This window comes from Colias philodice, chromosome 6, assembly GCF_061535455.1.
Source record: "Colias philodice isolate Cphi_HAF_F1 chromosome 6, ilColPhil1 Martin Lab GWU primary, whole genome shotgun sequence".
NCBI classification, from domain to species: Eukaryota; Metazoa; Arthropoda; class Insecta; order Lepidoptera; family Pieridae; genus Colias; species Colias philodice.
In genome coordinates, this window is record NC_143091.1 from 3,898,286 (window position 1) to 3,919,951 (window position 21,666).

The following is a 21,666-nucleotide window of genomic DNA, read 5'->3' on the forward strand; positions in this document are numbered from 1 at the left end:
GCGAGATCATTTCGGTTTATTATTGTTTTGGTTTATGAATTGGGAGGTATTCGGGAGATGTTGGGATTTGGCATTTTGGATTGCAACACAAATTATATAATATAGGATTTTGTAAGATGATATAAGGACGTAATTAAAAATATGGAATGAAATCTGGGTTTGGATAAAAACACAAGTAGACAAAGGTAGGTATAATACAATTAAAAAAAATTATATTCAAATTAACTACCTATGGAAGATGTAGTTATTTATATAATAACTTAATATAATATGACTGACCGGTTGGCTTGGTTGGCAGTGGCCCTGCCTTCCGAGTCAGAGGTCGTGGGTTCGATTCCCACCCGGGGCAAATATTTGTGTGATGAACATAGAATATGTTTGCTATGTGTCTGGGTGTAAGGTGTTAATTATCTATATAAGTATTTATTTAAAATTATATATGTATGTTTATCAGCCATCTGGTTACCATACCTAACACAAGCGAAAGCTTAGTATGGAATCAGATCGTGCCGTGTCACGTGTGTGAAAATTGTCCTGAAATAGGTATTTATTTATTTATAAAGTTAATTAATCATTATTGTGTAGTAACTTTATAATTATAAAGTCACGTAAATATTTAATAATCATAAAAAGCTTATGATCATAAAATATATCATAGAGATAAATAAGAAGCAAAAAAAAAAACAATTTCATTTATTTCGGATAAAAATTAATATAAAAACAACATTAATAACTCACATATTCTTTTGTTTCACCTAATGAAAACATCGGTGCAACGTCTTGATACAAAAACCTTTGAGTACGATGTTATATGGATTAAGCCAATTAGCAGGAGATTTCGAGCTTCGTTGCGTCTTCAGTATTTCTTTGATCATACACTCATCTTTTTCTTATCCATTCTTCACTACGATACTTACTAATGATGTTTCGCTAATTATATTAGCGTTGTAAACTTTGCGTTTATTTTATTTATTTATTTATTTAACACTTTAATAATTGTACAGAAGCCTTAGAACTACTTACACAATACACATAGAACAGTGTACAACTATTTTGGCGGCCTTATCACTTAATAGTGATCTCTTCCAGGCAACCACGGTAAAAGGTAAACAAGCAAAAAGATCACTAATTGGCGGGACGAGAACAGAAAAAGAATAGTTTATAATTATTATGACTAGTAATTTTTACTGCGTTTTAATAAATATTTACTATTATTGTTTTAATGAATCGGAAAACAGCATTCGCCCTTTTTGTGCATAGCACAAAATATATTATTGTTAATTATTATCTATAATTAAACACGCTAGTAATTAAGGCATCTCATTATAATAATATTTAAACACGATATTTATAAAAAAAAATATCAATTACTTAAGAAGAAAAACGTTAAACATACATAGATGAAATTAGATATCTACTATATTGCTGTTTGTAATTATTGACAAAATTATTTTTAGTATGTTTTTTTTTTAAAATCCAAAAGATTTATAATTTTATGATGTAATAAGATAAGTATGTTGGTTTACTTATATGATACAAAAAATACTCCTCTGTTACATAAATGATATTACTCCGTAGATTGAACTTTGCCTTTAGTAAATAACAGGCGTTAAAAACTAAAAATATTAATAGTGAAAAATCAATTCACATTAAGCAGCATGTATATTTATTATTTATGTATATTCTTATTTGGGCGTTGATTTTTAAATTCAGTCTAGTGCTAAATATAAAATTAAATCATGAAAAAAAGATACCCAACTATAAGCGAAACCGTCGCGGTCGTACCACCACTTAAAAATAAATTAAACAATCAAGCTTTCACACAGCACTGTAAAAATATTGTTGTTTTCTCGTTGATATTAGCTAGGGTATTAAGTTTTAATCTAAACAAACTGCCTGCGAGCAGAGCCGAGCATTCATGTTAGTTAACCGCGGATTATGACGTTCACGTAATGAAGTAATTTATTATACGCTAATAGACTACAAGCCCGCATAGGACAAAAATATGGGTCAAATGAACCACCAGGGGACATATCTAGAACGATAGCAGAGCAAAAAATAATAAGATTCATCACTATGCCGTCACTTGTAAGCTGTCCAACTGAGTGCAGATGAGAATTGAAAAGTACAGGTAGACTCGGTAAATTTTGGTCATATATTTTTGTACGGCATTCTTAACCATCGATAGATCCATTAAAAATAATAAGAAACCGCTCAGTGCCGTACAAAAATGGTGGTCCACCAAGTCGGAATTTTTATTTAATTTCCGAGAGTTACCGGGGGTAAATTTGGTCATTTGACCATGTACGGCATCTGTGTCATACTATTGCTATACTGCTTTTAATCCATTATTCCGCAACGCCGTACAAAAATTATGGGGACAAGGGGAAAAAATCGAGAGTTGTAATCCCCTCTCTTTCCCCACTCCAGGGGGTCATTTGACACAACACGAAATAAATTTATTTTTAAAGTATTTTATGCATAGATAATATTTTTTCATGTGCCGTACATTTTCGTTGGTTCAAAGGGGAAAAATCTGAAAAAGAAAAAAATCCATATAACGAAATGTTTGCTTTATATTTTTATAATAAAATATAAATATACATTAATATTAAGAAGCTCGAGGTGGTTAATTATCACCTTGGAAAGTCGGAGTCAGGTGGAATGGACTCCGTTAAATTGATGAACTAATAAAAAAGCTATGAACGAAAAGATGTGAATTATATGCAATCAGTCAATGAATACAGGTAAAGTCACAAGCAAATGCTAGTAATATATACATATTCAAAATGTACAAGTAAAGCGCTTTCAAATGATACCAAACACTGCATATTTATCTTAACTTTATTTTTTTACTCTGTATGTTTTGTCCGCTAGAGGGCGCCACATTAGATTTTGTGAAACCCCATATAGCCTTTAGCTAGCTGGTCGCTGGTTATCCAGTGAACAATTCAGACGCTTCTAATGATATGTCATTTGTCGAATTCTGATAAGTAGTTTAGAAGTTACGAGGGAATAGATGAACATACATACATGACCTGTAAACAACCATAACCCTCCTTTTGCTTTGCCGTAGTTGGGTAAAAATATGTTAATGCCGTACTGTATCAAATGGCCATAAAGCACCCTTAAAATTGTAGCTTTCGTCGCTTTCATCAGCCTAAAAGATGTGGTCTGCACAAAAATGTACGGCATCGTTTTTTCCTAATTTATCTATGTTAATACTATTTAAAACAACGAATAAAGTGTAGAAAACTATTATATTTCATTAATCTACGATGTTTAAACTTTAACAAAATTTCTGGTTTTGCATTTCTCTATAACTTTTTTTAGAACGGTTTCTTTTGAACGGCAATACTATACAACAATTGAATTTTACAATATCATGTTAAAAAAAAGTTCCCGTACAGGGTCAAATGACCTTACAGCTCTTTATATCAAGAATTCGATGAAATTAAGATGATTATTGGTATACATTTAAAAGAACAATTATTTTTTGACGGCATTGCTTTTAATAGTACTTTTGAGTGCTAGATAATGTTTTGGAACCGAAGCCGTACTTAGTCAAATGACCCCCTGGAGTGGGGAAAGAGAGGGGATTGCAACTCTCGATTTTTTCCCCTTGTCCCCATGATTTTTGTACGGCGTTGCGGAATAATGGATTAAAAGCAGTATAGCAATAGTATGACACAGATGCCGTACATGGTCAAATGACCAAATTTACCCCCGGTAACTCTCGGAAATTAAATAAAAATTCCGACTTGGTGGACCACCATTTTTGTACGGCACTGAGCGGTTTCTTATTATTTTTAATGGATCTATCGATGGTTAAGAATGCCGTACAAAAATATATGACCAAAATTTACCGAGTCTACCTGTACTTTTCAATTCTCATCTGCACTCAGTTGGACAGCTTACAAGTTACAAGTGACGGCATAGTGATGAATCTTATTATTTTTTGCTCTGCTATCGTTCTAGATATGTCCCCTGGTGGTTCATTTGACCCATATTTTTGTCCTATGCGGGCTTGTAGTCTATAAGTACCTAATAACAGAGACGGTTGTAACAAATGGTATGCTGTTTACATAGTAATAAAGAATAGGTGCTATTAGCAATAAGTTGAAAGATTTTTAATGAGTTAATAAGTATCTATACATATACTACCTAATACTAGCCATCGCAGGTAATTAAAATTAGCAAACATATTTGGTGAAGTAGAAACACAACTTTATAAAAATAGGGACAGTAGATGCAGTTCGGACAAGATTCAAGTGACATATTCTCTATCTAAAGGTTCTATTCAGTTATTTATGCGTCTTCTATTTGTCTATACATGTATTATGATATCTCTTAATCGTTAATGTAGAAAGTACGTTCACAAACACTCGCAATTTATCTCAACTCACAATATAAACCATCAACATAATGTAACCCTATTAAAATTACTTGACATCATTCGTTCGACTAATCCAGCACACCTCAATCCAACATACAATTAATTCGAAGCCCCAATTTGCGACCTTCGATAACTCGATCCAGACAGGCTTGTAGCGACGTGACATCTTAAGAAAACGGCAGCTAACCAGCCAGTTGTTGTACACAATAAAACTCTTAAGCCCGTTGCCTAGCGAGGAAGATTTACTCCAGCAACTTAATACACCGTAATATCGCCGGTTGGGCAAGTGGTCCAGTGGAAGCTACGATGAAGTGAGTAAAAATTTTGTAGCCCTTGCTTGGGACGCTTAAAAAATGTATGATAAGACAAGAATAAGAAATAAGAAGACCTTATAAACTTCAAGTATTTTTATTCATGCGTATTAATCGTTTGATGCTAGATAATTAATTATTATAATATGCAATTAATAATAATATCTGCAATAACAATATATGCAAACAATACTGCTGATAAAGAACATGTTCGACTCTACAAATATTATGCAATTCATGCTGCTCCACACTTTAAGAAACATCAACTCATCACAAAGAATTATATTGATAATCTTTTAGTACAAAACTTCAACTTCATCGTAGATAACGCCATAATATTGTTTATACAACTTGATAACAAATTACAAAACATAAGTAATAAACTTTAGTTTACGAATAAAGTAATATAATTTTAAACTCAATACATGCAGTTATGAGCCAATATAATTGTTCTTTTTTTAAAATGTGAACTTGTATGGTTTTTTTATACAGATTTATCAAATGTTGTGTGATAAAGATTGTATTCTTTACATTTATTGTCAGCTTGTTATATTTTTAATAAAAAAACATGTTTTTCTCTTAAAAACAGCTTTAACTCGCTCGCTTGTATCTGGAAAACTCGGCCATGAGCGTATCTGTCGGCCCGTCCAAGCCTTAGTTATGATATAACAAGAAATTGGCTAAGCCTCGGCTTACAAGAGACTTTATTAATTGACATGACATTTTTTGGGCTACAACGTAAACGTTTAAGCTGTTTGTAGAAGATTAAAATAAATTATGATCTGAAATATTATAAGGTATTTGTTTTTTAATATTATTAAGTACTTAAATGAGAAAAAAAAGTACGCTCAATATGTTTTAAGGTAGGTTTAAGGGTTTATTAAAATGGATCAGTACATACTTACGTGTTTTATTTCCAAGTACATATTTAAATATAGCACAATAATTTATTATTCATTGTGTTGTCAGTATAATCACTACATAGTATAAAACAAAGTCGCTTTCCCTGTCCCTATGTCCCTATGTCCCTATGTCCCTATGTCCCTTTGTACGCTTAAATCTTTGAAACTACGCAACGGATTTTGATGCGGTTTTTTTTAATAGATAGAGTGATTCAAGAGGAAGGTTTATATGTATAATAACATCCATTAAATAGTGGAGAAGTACTGTTATTTTTGAGGTTTCTAATGTGATGTCGTAAAAAATTACATTTTTTTGAAAACGCAGGCTGAACCCTACGAGTTTTATCAAAATAATGTACTAAGTATTATACACATTGAAAAGGTCTACAGAAAAGTCCGCGATGGTATATGTCTATCTCTTATGGCTAACCCACAATAACTTTTTTTTGTCATTTACTTTTTACGACAAATAATGGCTAATTTTCGATGGGATTTTAACCAATACAGCATTAATCCTTAACCAATTAAATACCTTGAATACATTGTTCATTTAATATAGATCTATATGGCCCTTTACACCGTATGATTTAAGTGAATATTTTCGAAGATATTACAGATTTAAAAATTGCGGGACGTAGCGTTTGCGGCGGTACCGGCCGGCCACCCGGCTATATCTATTTTATACCCGTGCGAAGCCGAAGCGGACCGCTATGTTTTTATATACAACGTTCACAGTTTTTCTGTAGTGTATTTAGTATCAGCATTGCACCCGTGCGAAGCCGGGGCGGGTCGCTAGTTTATATTAAATAACAATATGATTAACAAAAATAATATTAATTAAGTCTTACGCTCTACTTATGATGAATTTAAAAAATTTAACAAAATTTATAGTATCAGGTATATAATATAATAATATAAATAAAAGAAGAGACTGTAATATTCAATATTTCTTACAATATAACAATTGTTTTTACGGCTGAAAATGGTATATACTATATACAATTATGCCCCGGAACTTTGATATGAGAAATCAAAGGTAAAGCAACAATGTTATTGGTAGTTTGCGAAAGAGAGCTTTCGCAAACAACCAATAACATAAAGCCTCGATTTGAAGTTACAAACTAAATGAACAGCAAATATTAGCAATTACTTATTATTAGTCACAATACCTATCCTACCTATATAATTGATAAAAACCTAATACCTATAAAATTAATTAATCCAAATAACGTTCCATATAATCCTCAGGCGGTAAAACATAAAGGTACTTTATTTAATAAGAACGGCAATCCAAGGAGCCATAACTCAGAGTTGATCCTTACATTGACTTAAGAAGATGAACCTTCTTCGGATATGTAGCTCATTTTGCAGCCACCCCTGTAATGACTATGTTGTTATGAAAAATATCAAGTATACATTCGATGTTTATGAAGAAATCGATTCACGAATATTTTATCAATTCTCTACATTCTACAATATTATCCTAACTCTACAAAAAAGTTTTGCCAACTATGCGTTGTGTATAATTTTTCATCGTAAAAATAATAGATGAAAATCTATCAAGGAATAATAGAACCAATTTATACCATTTTGGAAACTATGATAAAGAAATACAAATTAGTATTTGTTATAACGATATTATCTACTTATTTTTACAAAATCTACATACATTACTCTTATATGTATTTTTATTAACTCTACAATATTAAAAAAAGAATATTTTTAAACTAGTATCACGGTAAACCTTCTAAAGTATAGTAAAACAAAAAACAACCTTGAAATTATAACATACAAAATCTACAAACAAACCACGAAATTCTCTAAATAGAGTATTTTTCGCGTGAGTCGCCCCGCTCCGTACGGCGACTGTCGTAGTCGCTTGCGGCCGGTGTAATCTCAAATCTCCTGCCGTCAATTTATTTTCATTAGTGATCATCCTCGGTTAATTTTATTCCCTACTTACCCTGCGAAGGATATTTTGGCTAGGTTAGTGTGGAGAGCACTTGGTGGAGTTTTTTTGATTGTGAGAAATGTGTTCTAGATGACAAAACTTGTTGCATCTTTTTGAGTAATTTGTCTTGTAGGTTTCATTCATTTGTAAAAAAGATAAATAATTTTGATATTTTAACAGCATTAAATTTTGTGATGTATCAAATACATAGCTCGCAGTTTGCAATCGATGAAGCGATCATAAATGCTCATGTTTAAATTATAAAAATATAGTAATCTAGAAAATTAGGCTCTAGAAATATGAATGTGTTTGTTTTTTTTTGTATTCCGAACCCTTGGTTATGATTTAAACAGTGCCCACAAATCTATTTTGACAGACAATTTCCTAGCGTTTATGATTTGAAAAGCATGACTCCATATTTAGCAAGCCCCTCTCCTAGGCCGTAGTATCTGAGATGCTTAATTCATTTCCACGGGATAATATTATTTTTTTACTCCCTCACGCTTTTTCGGTTCAACCGCGGCTTATTTTTTATTCATTGCAGCCAATCGGGGTGGGATATTCAATTATCCACCCTCATTTATATTTCAAAGATAATCGAAGCGAAATCATGTTTCGGTTTGACAATTCTTCCGAATGAACGATTGTATTGAAATTTGTTTGTTTTGTACTTTATCTGTGTTCTGTTTAGTTTTTGTACTGTTTTTATTTTTTGATTTTTTATCATTTTTGAAAAAATACATACTTTTTGATTTGTTATGTGCATCTTGTAAAACTTATTTTACCTTTAAATTTTTAATTGTACCTCTTTCCTTTAAGTAGAGCTTAGATTGTATATTAGAGTAAGATTATAAAAATATTTTTTTAACTAGAAATCGATAGAACTTAACTTTTATTGTTAATCAAAAACTGGACCTTCGCAGACTCCAATGTCCTCCTAACAATATTTCACTACGTTAATTATTCTAAGCTATACAACAAACAATTGTGTGCTTTAGGGCAAGCCACGGGAGCGCATTTTATTCGCGTCTAAATCTGTGCTCGAATTAATTTGTCGCGACGTGCGAAATTAACGCATGAGTAACGCCGCACACTCTGACATCTAGCGAGATCGCAGCTATGCACCAGGCTTTCAGTAATTATATAGAGCTGTTATTACGTAGTAAAACTTAGAAAAAAGAGAGACACATTATGAAGGGCCTTATCATATTGTGATAATGTCGCCCGAATTCACCTGTAAGTTGAGCTGACTCTGAAAGTAAGGCGACCAATAAAGCTCTTAGGAAATCTGTACTGATGTTTTGTATGGAAAGCTATATTTTTCTACGTCAAGCTATCGCCGGGTAGACTAAAAAAAAGCTCTGCTTAAGCTTTCAGCAATTGCAAGAGAGTTGTAGAGTATTATTTAATTATTTTTGTTTAGTATTGATTAGGTACCTACTATTACACACTACTCCCTGGCTACAAAATATATTTTATAATTAAAATAAGTATAGAATGATCCACTGGAAGCAACAATCTGCGCTTCAAATATCTTATATAGGTATAGTTGGGAATAACAACTCCTAATAATTACCAGTAATTCCCGGCACTGTTTACCGCGGTCTCAGGTGAAAATATCCCACGCTCGGCGTCTGCATCTCGAGCTTAACTGTTTACTGCTCCTCATTCGTCTGTCGCATAATATTTGTCACTTTTTACTAGATTAGATTAAACATATCGTGACAGATGAAAAGGTTTTATAAATACTTGTATGATTTTAATGGCTTGTTTCTTATTGGCTCCATAATATGTATTAGTAGGTAAATACGTACAAAGGTATATCTTATACAGAGAACTGTATAAGGAGTATGTATTATCATATAGTTAATTATAAGTGCTAGAAACAACGAAGACATTCAAAACTAATTTAAATAATTTAAAAAGTAATACTCATTACAATATAATTTAATTACCGATTGAAAGAACAAAATCACGAATTAAGAAAACAAAAACAGAGGCATTAAATCGTCCCTCGGACTAAACAAGTTAATTTTTAACGATCACTCATCAAAATTGTTTAATTACATCCCAGAGGGTCTAATCGTAAAGTGAGGTTGAAGGGAGGCTAATCAACCGTTTAAGAACGACACTCCTTGATAAGAACTCAATTCCCTTTCGGAATGACAGCTTTCATTACCTTTTGGGAAAAAATGCGTGACCGTTGTTATAGATGTGGTTCCGTATTTAATGAACGATTTTATGACTGAGCTTTTTTAGGGTAAAGCTCATTCGTTGATTGTATTGTAAAAGATACAAGGTACAACTTTAGTTTTGATAAATATTATCTAAGCAATTTATTTATTTTTTTCATAATATGAGAAGATCTAAAGATAGAACAGAACACGGCTTATCAATAAAAGTTAAGAAGGAATATATTGTACGTTTGTTTTAATTTATTAGTAAAAGATAATAGACGTATGTTTACGTATTTCACTAAAGATCTTCATTTTCCCCCACGTTGGTGAAGTGTAAAACTATATTATCATTTTTAACGCTGCTGTGAATTATTTCACCCTATTGTTATCTTTTTAAAACAATATTTTAACTAACACTTTAATTAAAATTTTATCGTTCTTTTTGTGAAGTTATTTGATGGACACCAATGGACCAATTCATTATCTAATATGTATAATCATTTATATACGTATGTATTCAAGAAGTTATTCTAATTATGTGTTTAGATACGAATAGCGTAAGCTTCACATACCTATGAGTGTATTCTTTTTCAAAATACAGTAAATAGGCGTCTTTTTTTTTTGAAATCCTAGATGTTCTTTTAGAACATAATGTTCTAGCTTCTAGCACATAATAGCATCATATTACTAAGAGATTACATCAAAAATATGCTTTAAAAATACAAGGCACATTCGTAGCTTGCGGAAATGTGCAGCGATAGCTAAGTCGGTTTATTCGAGAGATAACAGCAAATGTATTCAGATGCACAATCTTTATATTACCCATAAACCGACGTCGCAAATAGCTGATGAAGCTATCGTTTATTTCATTTCAGTGAGGTTTTTATTCAAGTAGCTAGTATAATTGTTTGTCTAAGGTTTTTTTTTACATATTTTTATTAAATTAAGTAAAAAGCCGAATAAGAAAGCTTGAAAAGTTTTACAAAAAATGTTTAGTTATAAGTTTTTAAGTAAAAATTGTGATTTGCAATTGTTCAATTTTTATTGGCTATTTTAAATACACATTATTTACTTACTGGATTTCTTATTCCAATGAAACAAACATAATTTATACAACTTTTCTGTTTATAAACCCACGCGTTGTATATAATAAGTAGGTATACATGTTAAAACTTTCAGTCTCCAGTCACTGTAGTTGTTAAAAGCTACGTCTAACAGAAAATTCAATAAAAAGCTAAAAGCCAATCTTATCTCGAAGAGGAAATTAAGAAACAGCGGCGAGCATCTGACATGGCGCTCTTTACAGATCTGCTGCTAGTGATGTGACGACTTTATACTATTATAATTATAAATTTTATCGAAATATATAGAAAATGTCCTCTTGTATATGCAACTGTGTTATTAATTAGATAAAGTTTTACTGGTTAATAATTTAATTTCTCTTTCCTAACAACAATTAAAACAATTTTACAAAACTTTTTTTTATATCTTTATAGGTAGTAGCATTTGTATGCATTTACCAAAACTAAATGTAAAATAATGGTTCGAAATAGTATGTAAATTTATAAAACAAAGCGAAAAAAAAAATGTTTTAACAGTAACTAATTTAAGAGCTAATTAATCATAAGTTAATTTAATAAACCTTTGAAACACGAGTGCTGAACATCGACAAAATTCGACAACACTAAAATTTTTAACAGAGAGTGTTGAATACGACAGCGACATCGGACTTTGAAATAATTCGACGACGGGGGAGGCAGGAAACACAGCCTTATCTGGCAACACCTTGTTATATTTTTAAATAACTCCACAGTATCTGTCCCCTCCACGTGAATAGAGAAGTATTTAATGTCACCTACAGTTCCTAAGTCATGACGGTTTTTTCACAATTCCGTCAGATAAGGTCAATGGATAATAAACGAAATATATTAAAGAAAATGTTGTGTTGCTACGAAGCTACGAGTGGAGTAATGACGTCATCAAGGCGTTTGTCAGCTCAATTATATAGTGATTAATTTTAATTATAAGGCGTGTTAGTTATTGTAATTGGAATTACTCTTAGTTTATTATTGTGTATGATTTTATAATAAGATAATGATAACACTTACTTTGTAACGTAGCTGTAGGTAATAGGAATGAAAATGTTACATTCAAAATGTAAAATATTGATTCTAATCAATTAAATCACAATATTTAAACTTACATATTAATATATGTATCTACATATTTAAAAATAATATTTTAACAGTTTCATTTTCAATTTTTTCTTGCATCGATTTTCCTAATACGGAAAAAAATATCTCAAAGATATATGTATCACTTAATTATGAAATCACTCAAGCCACTACGGTATATCACGTAAGAGCTGATAAAAGCATTCATTATATCTAGCACACTTCTGGGTACAGTTTATCCCTTATCTGGGAATGCATTGCGGGAACAATATCATTACGGAGGCTATTCAACATTTTTATTATTGCCTTACTATTGTCTTATGGCGCGACGGTGCTCGATAACAAATTTACACACTGACGCCGAAAACGTAGAGCATATTTGTCAAAATATGTGGATTTTTTAATTATTTTTAACAGTTTTAATATTTCTACACACCTCTAAATCGCATAAAAAGTAATTAATATGATTCTAGTTTTCGAATGTTCAGTGTAAGATTATATTGTAAGATTTCAGTTATAAGAGGATACTAAAATAACAAAATACACTGCTGCTGTAACACAGTCGGTGACTAGCACGGAGGGATGTCTTACTTTTTATTTGTATAATTGTTATGTATAGGTGACACATGTAGAATGTTCTTTTGTAATAAATAATAAATAAATATATATATGAGCATACAGAATCAATAATGGGAGTACAATTTGAATCTAGAATTTAACGTTTTAAAATAACGTTCGCCGTTTTCAAACTCCGTGTGTTTTTCACATAATTCTTGTGCGATACCTCGCAGATTTATACGGGTAATATTTGTTGTATCACCTTCCCGCGAATAATGCGAGAGATTTATGAATAAGCTGTTTGTTTAGGCGGATGATTGTCGTGATAACGGGCGCTTGACTAATTTCCTACTTCATTTTGGACTTGGTTTGTGAAATTATATTCAATTTAAAATTTTGAATGTTGTATTTGTGAGAGGATTGTTGTGCTATGACGTGGATTGTTAAAACATTATTTGAGATATTTATAAATTGTGGAAATATGGTACACTAGCTTTCCGCCCGCGGCTTTGCCCGCGTTTTTAAAGAAAAATCCGCATAGTTCCCGTTCCCGTGGGATTTCCGGGGTAAAACCTATCCTATGTGTTAATCCAAGTTACCCTCTATATGTGTGCTAAATTTCATTGTTATCGGTTCAGTAGTATTTGCGTGAAAGAGTAAAAAACATATACACACATCCTCACAAACTTTCGCATTTATACTTAATATTAGTAGGATATGGTCTATTGAATAGAGATAGAGTGCGAAGAGGCGTCATTGCGTATCACCTTAACATATAAATTTACTCTGTGTTAACTCTACGCTACGATTGGATGACGACAAAAACAAAATTCTAAGGGTTTGTAAAGATAAATTCTACAAACAGTTGCAGTCATAACCTAAATTATAAATGTGACTCTACAATGTATTATTTATTTTTATGTAAGGAATGGGTTAAATAAAAACCATACCAAAATAAATGGTTTCATAAGATTATATACGATAATGTCAACTACGATCTTACTATAACTGTTCCTGTCTAGGTTCTCATTAGCGTTTTAACACAGTCACGCTCCTTCAGTGAGCTTTTACCGAATCTGAGCAATGAAAATGCATTATATGACCTTATTCTTAGAATTCCTACCATCATAATAATTATATAACTTAGAAAAGTAAAGTTTATTCCCCAAATCTATTCAATACCGACGAAAATTGAATAAACTTGATAAAATGTGTGTCAAAGGTCATAGAAAATGTGTTTAGAGGTGAACTGTTTTTATAGATATCAAAGTCACGAATTCCTTTGTAATAGTCTTCCGTAGGCTGTCAATATGTCTACCTCACAAGCATTATGAAATTTATTTTAAGCATTGGATTACGTCGAAAAATATATATAAACAACACCTACATGAAAATCTGTCTGTGTGAAATATTCACGTGTTTATAAAACCGGCTACTCACCTACCAGCTGCAAGGGCAATATTGGAATTTCACACTTAACTGGCTCCATAATTGTGATGTGTATAGGCAAGCAAGATTTAGAGAATAGATGAAATTGCTCTAACCGCCGAAAAACCGAGATTGTACCAATATTGCCTCTACGGCATATACGTGAGTAGCCAGCTTTATGTGTATAACGTCTTACCTATTTGACAACTCACGCATTTATACCTATTTCCATTATGCAAATACCGAGCCCAAGGGGCTTGCTTACGGAGATACCATTAATCATTATCTAAATTAATTTCGAACCTTAAAATCTCCTCTTAGTTTCTTAAAGTCACAATAAAGAGGATCGCGGTGGATGCCATAACTCATCTGTACGTAAGATTACTGATCTTTAATCCCCCTTCTGGGTTTCTCTTAAAGTTAAGATTTACGACTAGGAATTATTTCGTCCCCGCGAAATAAGCCGGCAGTCGATGAAAAAAGTTTGCATAGGTGCGATAGGGGTGACGTTTTAATGTTTTTTTTAACGTTATATTATTTTTGAGATTAGCGATTTCTGATTTGATTATTCATGTGTGATGAAATTTTAATTGCAGTTAGTAAAGTTTTGTCTATATCTTATTTTGTTTTCTCAACTTTATAAAAATATGCGTACCTATGTCATGTATAATTAAATAATCCATACGATGACATATTATTAGAAGAATTTATTGTGTGAATATAATATTATATTGAAAAGGTGAATATTAGTTTTTAATAAAATACTATTTTACACAATTTAAAATAAATACGCTATAGCAGTCAATTTGAAGGCGTTATTGTAGAGTTAACTGAAGGAATATTTATAGCGGCAACTTTATTTAATATCTGGTTACATCGCGCCTCGCGAACAAAACTTTTAAGCTGCACCGACTATATTGAGTTTAGCCAAGTAATATCCATGCTTTGTGAAAATTACAAATATTCATAACCAGTGCTAAACGATTTATTAGGAAAATAAATATGTAAACCATTTATTAATTAATAAGGTTCTGTTTTAACTTTCATTTGCTGACAATTTTTGAAAATTTGAGACTGCATAAGTTCTTTTAAACGCGAAAAACAAAACAATAACCTTCGGATTAATAAATATTTTCCATTTTTATTATGAAAGAAGAATGTATCTAAACACCGCATTTCATAACATCGCGCATAAGAATCTTCTTAACTTCCATAACACCTTCACTAGCGCGATAAAAGCATTATTTCTGAATAAGTTTCAAAATATCTTACTCAAAGTTGGCAACAAAGGTATAATTGAAAGATCGGAAATTCCCAAGCAAGCTCATATTTCAAAGACGCTCTTCTTGCCCGGATAATATAAGAAGATAGAGGACAGAGTCGGATATAAAATATGGCGTCCTTTCATGAATCTTATTAAGATATCCTCCGAAAACTGAGAGAGATAGAGCTCTTATAGTCACTACATGTGTGAGAAGGATAGACAATTTTACAAGCATTATGTATATTAAAATAATACGTACGGTTAAAGAGGTGTGTGGTGGCTTCGGTGTGAATTTATCGTTTCTATGAATATGATTTTCTTTAAGACGCTGCAGTCCCATAAGTGTTTAGTGTCAAACGGCTGTTATACTTGAAAAGTTATACCAGCTATTGTTAAGGAAAATCGGCTGGTTTTTCTATAAGGATCGTGGAAGTAGATACTCAATAGCTTTAAGTATAAGGATAATTATTTTATCGTATGGATTCAATTCAGCTAATTTAGGAAGATAATATAAATACATCACTCAATAAGTTCAGAAGAGTATTTGAAATGAGGATAAGGAAAAATATATGAGTATCATCTTGATATAATACCAATTAATTTTACAAATTAAAGAGAATAATATATGAGCAAATTAAAATTCAATTTATAACATTCTAATAGCCTGAACGTAGAATGAAAGGAAGATATGTGCGAGTAAGCAAGCCCATAATTCACGTAACTTTTCAAAAGTGCAACACACGCTATCTTAGCTAACATGCAAAATAACTTTGGGATACGTTGCTTACCGAAAACCGATAATAAAGTTATACGGCGGAAGTTTTACAAGAGTTAAATTTGAATTTATTTCGCGTGTCTAAGTAATATACTGTTATCTTATTTTCTCCTGTTTTTCTCCAATCTATACCTACTAATTTTATAAAGCTGAAGAGTTTGTTTGTTTGAACGTGCTTATCTCGGCAACTACTGGTCCAATTTGAAAAAATCTTTCTGTGTTAGATAGCCCATTTATCAAGGAAAGCTATAGGCTATATATCATTTCGCTAAGACCAATAGGAGCAGAGCACTGCGGGTAAAACCGCAGAGCACAGCTAGTAATTGATAAACTGAATGATATTAATAAATATCGGAATAGAAATAGTAATTACATTGAACTACTCGTGTAAGATCTGGGATTTGTTGGGGAAAACATCTATTTTGTAGAGATTTCTTAGAATGTTACTTCAAGTAATATGTTCAAGAGAATTAGGCAAGTCTATTTTTTTATGTGCAATGTACATGAAAAAAATATATATTTCAGGTCATATTTTGTTCTTGTACCTACATCTTAGGGTTTTAAGAGAAATATATTTTTAGTAACGAGATTTTAAAAGAAAGGTTCACGTTAAGACAGTAAGGTAAACAATTTAAGTTATATTATAGAACGGTCTTTTACACATCAATAATTATTTAAAACTAGCTGTCCGCCCCGGCTTCGCCCGTGGTACATATTTACGTTTTCTCTACGTAAGAACCATCCTCGTACTTCAAGGAATATAATAAAAAAAGAATTATCGAAATCGGTTCAGCCGTTCTCGAGTTATGCGCTTACCAACACATTTTGCGATTCATTTTTATATATAAGAAGATGATTGATCATAGTATCCAAATATACTGCGCAAAAATTGTAATATTGTAGGATTGATAAAAAATATTTATATCAGAAAGGTGCCACGTGCTTCTTCGGGAGGTGTAAATCTCTTTATTTTGTAATTCCAAGAATCGTGGCCAAAGTTTGCTCTTTAATTAAAATAATTCTATAGGTACCGTAAATATATATCTACGTAATTTACTTATTTGTAAAGGCTAAATAATATTTCAAAATCTCTCAGTTAAAATATTTATATGTAAACACACCGAACAAAAAGATCAGGTTAAACAACCCTTATGTCATTATATAACACGCCCATTTATTTCACCATTTCACCTGACGCGACTGCGATCACACTTCATGCATTAAAAATGTATGGAATCAGCTAATGTGTGTCGAGACAAATCTATCGTCATTTCCTTAACGCGAAGACGGTCCCTTATCATTCAATTCCGCGATATTAAGGGGGCGATATGCAAAAATTACCCATCCGCGTTTATCCCCACATAAATAATATTAGATAGCGTGTGTGCGAGTGTTTTTGTAATTACCGCATAAATAATAATTCAGAGCGCCGTAGATTACTGTTAGAGGCTTGATGCATGGCGTTATAAGATTTAACTAAGACTGTTTCGGATAGAATTGGGTTGTAAATTATCGTTGGAAAGGTAATTTTACGTGAGGCTGATTTGATTGTGACTTTTCTTTGCATTATGGAAGCACATTTTTCGTAATGTAATGAATTCTATGTGTAAAAAAATTCAGTTGAAAAGTAGATACTTATTCCTTAGAAATATATTGCTATAATTATAGCCTAGGAGCGATCATGATTTTAGTGTGATTAAGTTAATTATAAAAAATATTATTGTTTGAAAAATAATTAATTACCTTTAATATCTATAACCAAAGCTTGACTATAGAGCCATTTACTACAAATTGTTTGAAAATGTTTCTATAACTTCCAGTTTATTTATCTGTTACAAAATTACACCACACGTAAGCAACATCATTTCCCAATTCCCGCTAAAAACTGTAAACAAAGATATTCAATTTAAACTTTTCCTATATTTACCGACACTCTATTAAGTTCTTAGAATGTTATCATCCAAGTTTAAGTAAATGCACAAACAGTATAAATATTCATATAAATTAACGCGACCTCATACTCGCGCTTAGGAATAAGCTGAAGAACACGGTAAGGAAAATTTCTATACAAAATCCCCTATGGCAATATTAAGATATAGCTACGAAATTGAAACATTAAACTAATATGGAGAATCTTTGATATGGCAGTGATAAGCATAGGTATTTCATTTTAGACATGGAAACATGTAAGTGTTCAGATTTGATCTATGAAGTTTTTTAAGTTATTCAGACTTCTCCGACGCTTTGCGACTCATAAAAAAATTAATGCATAGGTACATATACATGTAATAATACCTACAGAGCTTCCACATTTAAAACATGTGCTTTTTACGAAACATTTTATACAAACAAGATAAGATAGTTCAACTACAAGCAGGTAGTTTGACATTGCATCTCAAAATTACGTACAGGGTATGCGATTGAAAAACTTCATTAAACTATTTCTTTTGATTTATTTCATAATTTTAGCACATCTATTTGTCTAATTTCAGGTACAGACTTCCGTACCATATAGAGGACCTTTTTGTAGCAATAAATACCAGAAGCTTCTATACTTAATCTCAACATCTTTTGATAAATGTTAAACACACAATACAACCCTGTCCAACTAACCCAAACTTAAGCTCGCTTCGCTTACCTCAGCAATAGACGGCCGCTTACTGCGACACGGTTCCAAGACGTTCGTAGATTGGAGTATTAGGAAGCGTTTACACGGGCGGCACGTAGCGTAATAAATAATATAGTAATCAGTGCGATTCCTTACATCCCGTCCTTATTAGGCGAGAACCAACATTCAACATTCGCTAATGCCCGGGCTTACTGGCACATGTGGGACGGAAAGATTCCGCGAGAATTTATTGTACATCGGCTTATGAATCATAAATAAGGGACTAATTAGAATTGCTTTATTGTACGAGGTATTGTTCCAGTATTAGATGGATATAGCGATAACCGCTCTGCCAAATGATATCGATTTTCTTATGATATACAGCGACTTCCATAAAAGCTTTCGTCATCGGTTATTTCGGATTATATATACAGTGGTGGACGTTTAATTAGAAACTCGTAACACAATGAAGTAGTCTACAAATTGATTTACATTTGTGTATTAACGTATTAGAGATTAAGCATTATTTCATATGTAATAGAACACCCGTTTATCTAGTTTTATGAGAAATTGCTCAATTTTAATCAAACGTTAGCTTAAATTAATAAAATTAAACAACTTTAAGTGAAGTCTGATTTCCGAGTATTTTCAGTCTGGACAGCAAATTAGAAACAGCATGGTTCGAGTGTTCCAAAGTCAAAATCTGTTGAAATGCCGCCAATATTTTATTCTTCTACAAATATTTGCACCGTTTTTTAAACATACCATCTAAAAGTTTCTGAAAATTAATTTGCTTTTCAGTATAAATGGATAAAAGTAAGATTTATGACCCATCAACAAGAAAAATAATTTTAAGCTTACATTTTGACAAAAACTGGAGTTACAGGAAAATTGCTAATCATTTAGAGTGTTCGATAAAACGATATTCAATGCTACAGTTTATTTAAAAGAGCATGGTACTTCTGATTAAGTGCCTAAAAAGCTCAACCATGAAAAGCCACTGCTCGCGAGCATAGGCAAATAATTCTTTTCGCAAAGATGGATCCATTTAAAGGTTCCAATTCTATTAGGAAATTTTGCAAACATGTTAAAATCTCATACAATCTAAGCCACGACGTTTTTTTTTTTTTTTTTTTTTTTGTGTGGTGTCTCTCAATGTTAGCCAGAAGGGCTTCTACATTTTAACGCGGACGCGGGGGTGAACTGAAGGTTCACCCTGGTAGCGACATGCACAAGGGCGTCCCCCCTTGACGGGGACCACGAACCTCGGCTTGAGCTGTCGCTTGAGTGGAGGAGGCCAGAAGGGCCCTAATCGGACGGGAGCCACGACGTTGTAAAGCCGTTGTTGTTTATAAAGATTATAACAATCCAAACAACCCCATACGTGCCCATAGTATAATGTTTCCTCCGCCATGCTGAACTTTTTATTTATTATCTAAGGCTTGGTTAACTGAACGACGTGCGTAGGTATCCTTTGCCATCAGAATTGATTAAATTAATTTTAGTTTCGTCCCAAAATAAAAATTTTCACTGGCGGACTGTCCACGAGCAATATTTCTTGGTAATGAAAATCGTTGTTGTCGTTGTACTGCCTAGTAAGAAGCTGTACTTTCCTGGCGTCTCTCCCAAAAAAATTTTGCCTCGACTTACCGCCTGCGAACCGATCTTATCAACTCATTGCAGGGTTCATCTTCGGAAAAAACTAATGTTATAATAGAATTTGAACTTTTAAATGGATCCATCTTTGCCAAAAGAATCATTTGCCTATCCTCGCGAGCAGTGGTTTTTCATGGTCGAGCTTTTCTAGGCACTTGATCAGAAGTACCATGCTCTTTTAAATAAACTATAGCATTGAATATATTTTTATCGAACACTCTAAATGATTTGCAATTTACCTGTAACTCCAGTTTTTGTCAAAATGTAAACTTAAAATTATTTTTCTTGTTGAAGGGTCACAAATCTTACTTTTACCCATTTTTAATGCAAAGTTAATAAATTTTCAGAAACTTTTAGATACATATAATGTTTTAAAAACGGTGCAAAAATTTGTAGAAGAAAAAAATATTGGCGGCATTTCAACAGGTTTTGACTTTGGAACATTCGAACCATGCTGTTTCTAATTTGTTGTCCAGACTGAAAATACTCGGAAATCAGACTTCACTTAAAGTTGTTTAATTTTATTAATTTAAGCTAATGTTTGATTAAAATTAAGCAATTTATCATAAAACTAGATAAACGGGTGTTCTATTACAAATGAAATAATACTTAATCTCTAATAAGTTAATACATAAATGTTAAATGAATTTGATGACTACTTCATTGAGTTACATGTTTCTAATTAAACGTCCACCACTGTATGTAGTATCTAGTATTGGTTATTTTAACAATTCGTGTATAAAAACATACATAATTTGAAACCTTAGTTTCTTAAAAGAGACATCTTGTAATTAAATACATACTTATTCCAATTAAAAGATAAAGAAGGTGATTTTTTATATTATTGTCTCTTGATAGACTACGCTTTAGCATAGCTTAGCATGTATTGATTAACTAAGGTACAAGCTTAAAAACGTTACATGCCAAATATATGAACACGTCGCACGTCTATCTTTACAAAAAATATCAAGGTAATTAAAAAATAACCAAGAGCTAATAAGAAAAAGCTCTCCAGCCAACGAACGAATTATGGAAGCAAATTTAAATACGTATAACATGCACGTTCAATTTAGCCATATATCACTGATTTCTCATTAATTCGCATACACATAAATCTGATAACGTTCGTACACACGCCGATAATGCGGACAAATTATGAAGTTTTAACAAGTTCCCGAAATAAATCTTTTGCGAGAGGTTATCGTAACTTTTATAAGTCAATGTGTGCACACAGTGTAAAAGTTGCTCTGTTAAGAGTAAAGCGTTATTACATTTCTTTAATTTATTTGTGATATTATCCATATTAAGATTTTTGACGCCATTGCATATACTTATCGATAGGCATTTCTCATTAAACATTTTTTTTCAATTAAATTCTCCTTAATAATTATTTTTCTCTAATCCCCCATTGTAATATTATCTTTTATCAAAATTATGTCACTTATATTTACCTATATCTATCGGTA